This window comes from Eriocheir sinensis, unplaced genomic scaffold (genome assembly GCF_024679095.1).
Source record: "Eriocheir sinensis breed Jianghai 21 unplaced genomic scaffold, ASM2467909v1 Scaffold266, whole genome shotgun sequence".
In the NCBI taxonomy this organism is placed as follows: Eukaryota; Metazoa; Arthropoda; class Malacostraca; order Decapoda; family Varunidae; genus Eriocheir; species Eriocheir sinensis.
In genome coordinates, this window is record NW_026111572.1 from 291,078 (window position 1) to 293,703 (window position 2,626).

The following is a 2,626-nucleotide window of genomic DNA, read 5'->3' on the forward strand; positions in this document are numbered from 1 at the left end:
AGCGAAAAGCGCGAGAGAAAGGAAAAATGGAAAAAAGATCGCTGAGGAGACGTGGAAAGGAAAGGAAATTATTTATAAGAGGAAAAAATGGGGAAGGAAATTGAATCAAAAATGAAAAAAAAGTGGTACAGAAGGAGAGAAAGAGAAAAGAGAAAAGGATTGCAAGGATTGACTGATTGGAGGAGAAGCTGCGGATCCATCTCTGGCATGCCATCTCCTTGTTGGGGCTGAATTTCTCTATGGCATGGACTGGACCTCTGCCGGACAGCTGGAGAAAGCTGCCATGGCACAAACCCGACTGATGGGACACAAATGATTTCTACTTCCACATCATGTTTGGCCCTGAAATATGAGTACAAGTTCAAATAAACTACATATATATATATATATATATATATATATATATATATATATATATATATATATATATATATATATATATATATATATATATATATATATATATATATTAATCGGGATGTTTTTTCTTGATTAGTGTACAATACTAAAAGAGGTTAACCTGGTAGCTGCAGGGATCACGTTTCTTAATGGTCCCTCCGAGCAAGAAAAATGAGAAAAAATCATCACTCACGCAAACCATTTCATAATATATATCAACGCATTTGTGATCAGTTGATGCATCATCTATTTTGGGGGGTTTATATCATGGCAAAAATGTGGCCCGTCGCTGGTACACGGTAAAGCCACAAATTTGGCCTGTTGCTGCTACCAGGTTAAGCTGGACTATGAATGGACAGATGTTGTTTTAAGAGCATCTGAAATAAACTTATGGGACTGATATATGATAATTAAATCTGTATTATTTATTAAGATGTGTCCAGTGATTTCATTGGCAAAGAATTGCAAAACACAAGCCAAGAAAATAAAAGTACTGAGCTGACTGACATATTGACACAGGAAATGGTAGTCGGAAAAATAAGAATGGATTAATAATTAATATACCCGAAGCAAGAACTAAAAGACATTGCATCGACAGAAGTATGTGATAGAATAACAGGCATTATCTACATGAGTTATTTACTGCACAGTGCACACTATATGGGCTGGCAACATTGTCTTATTTTCTAGCAAGTGAAGTTTCTTATATTGTGCATTATATTCTTGCATGGGAATGATTTCTTGATGCTGGATGACAAAAACTAAATGATTAAACAATAATGTTATGTGGTGAATACCAGCTTGAGGTCACTGTAGGTCTAGGAGGACTTGCTCGTTGTTGTCAATGTCATCACGATCACTGCAAATAGATACATTACAATTAGAAATGCTTTGGCACCTGCCCTATATCTATATCTATACTTGTCCAGAAGTCAAAACTCTTGACTCATGGACCAATTTGCAATTTTTTTTGTTCATAAAGATATAGCATTGTTGATTAACTTTTATAGCTATTTGGGAGTAAGACTAAGAATAATCATAAAATTCACTTTTAGATCTTCATAAGAAAGGAAGCTGCAAATAACAAAAGCCATAATATACTGTGAACTAATTAATTTCAAATGTGAAAAAAGACATGACCAAAACAAATAAAACAATACTAGAATGCTAGCTAGCATGGGTATTAGTATCATTTTGCAACACCCAGGGATTCCCTTTAAGAGCTACCGATACGTCAAATTGATTTGGTTTGGTTACTAAAAATAAGCAAAGGAAGGTAATTTTGTTAGGACACTTCTGACATTTACGTTTGGTTAAAAATATCAACTTTTCTAAATAATAGTTGATTTGGTTAAAACTGGCTATCTTAAATAATAGATTAAGTTGAAATAACTATATGTCAATGATAAATTTACCCAGGTTAGGTTAATATGATTAGGCTTGGTTTATCGCCTCTGGGAGGTTAGTCAAGTAAAAATGAAATAACAGACATTAGTGACCCAAATAGGTATTGTTTTGGGTTTGGTAGGGTTGGTGAGAAACGTTTGTTGAAGTCAGTCACAAGATTAACAGGTGTGTTAGGTTAAAAGAGTTTATATTCTATCTATCTATTCTAAAGGATAAGTCTGGCGAGGTAAAATATTGGCTCACCTGTGTTCGTTCCTTGAGCAGGAGTCTGTGGCTGCCGGTGTTGATCACAGGTAAGATACACGTGCACCAGTGATGACTGGACCTTCACAGACTACCTGAGGTGAGTGATAACAGACACTGGATGCCCTCCAGGCGATGGCTGGGGGCTGTATAACGCCAGCCACACACCGCGGCCCGCGGGGCTTCCAGCAAGGTTACTCCCAGGGCTCCTTGTGTGACAGCCTGTGGATGGTGGCAGGCGGTCACCAGCCATCGCCTGGAGGGTCTCCAGTGTCTGTTATCACTCAATCTCTGTCAGTCTGTGAAGGTCGCACCTGCATTTTACCTGTCGGCAAACACCACTTCAGTCGTGATGGCCATGTAGGTGTTTCCAAGGTCCGCCTCGCCGAACCACTCATCTCAGCACGGTCAGCACAGTCCACAGATATTTCAGGATGAGTTTCAAATCCTTAAACGCCTCCAATTCGTCTAGACGAGGCAGATATATTAGGAGGTGATGCCTTCCCTCCCGCTGTAATCCGCCATTTTGCAATACTTATACATTTTTAACGGTGCTAAGGGAGCCCCTTCCCCGCCT

General features: G+C 38.6%; 1 long non-coding RNA gene across 1 annotated transcript; it reads right to left on the reverse strand.

Moving 5' to 3' along the window:
- Positions 1 to 227: 227 nt before the first annotated feature.
- Positions 228 to 2,375, reverse strand: LOC126991377 (uncharacterized). The gene is made up of 3 exons (XR_007745453.1): positions 2,050 to 2,375; positions 1,197 to 1,258; positions 228 to 342 (listed from the first exon to the last, which is right to left on the reverse strand). It is a non-coding gene; the product is annotated as an uncharacterized LOC126991377 (long non-coding RNA).
- Between the last annotated feature and the right edge of the window lie 251 nt (positions 2,376 to 2,626).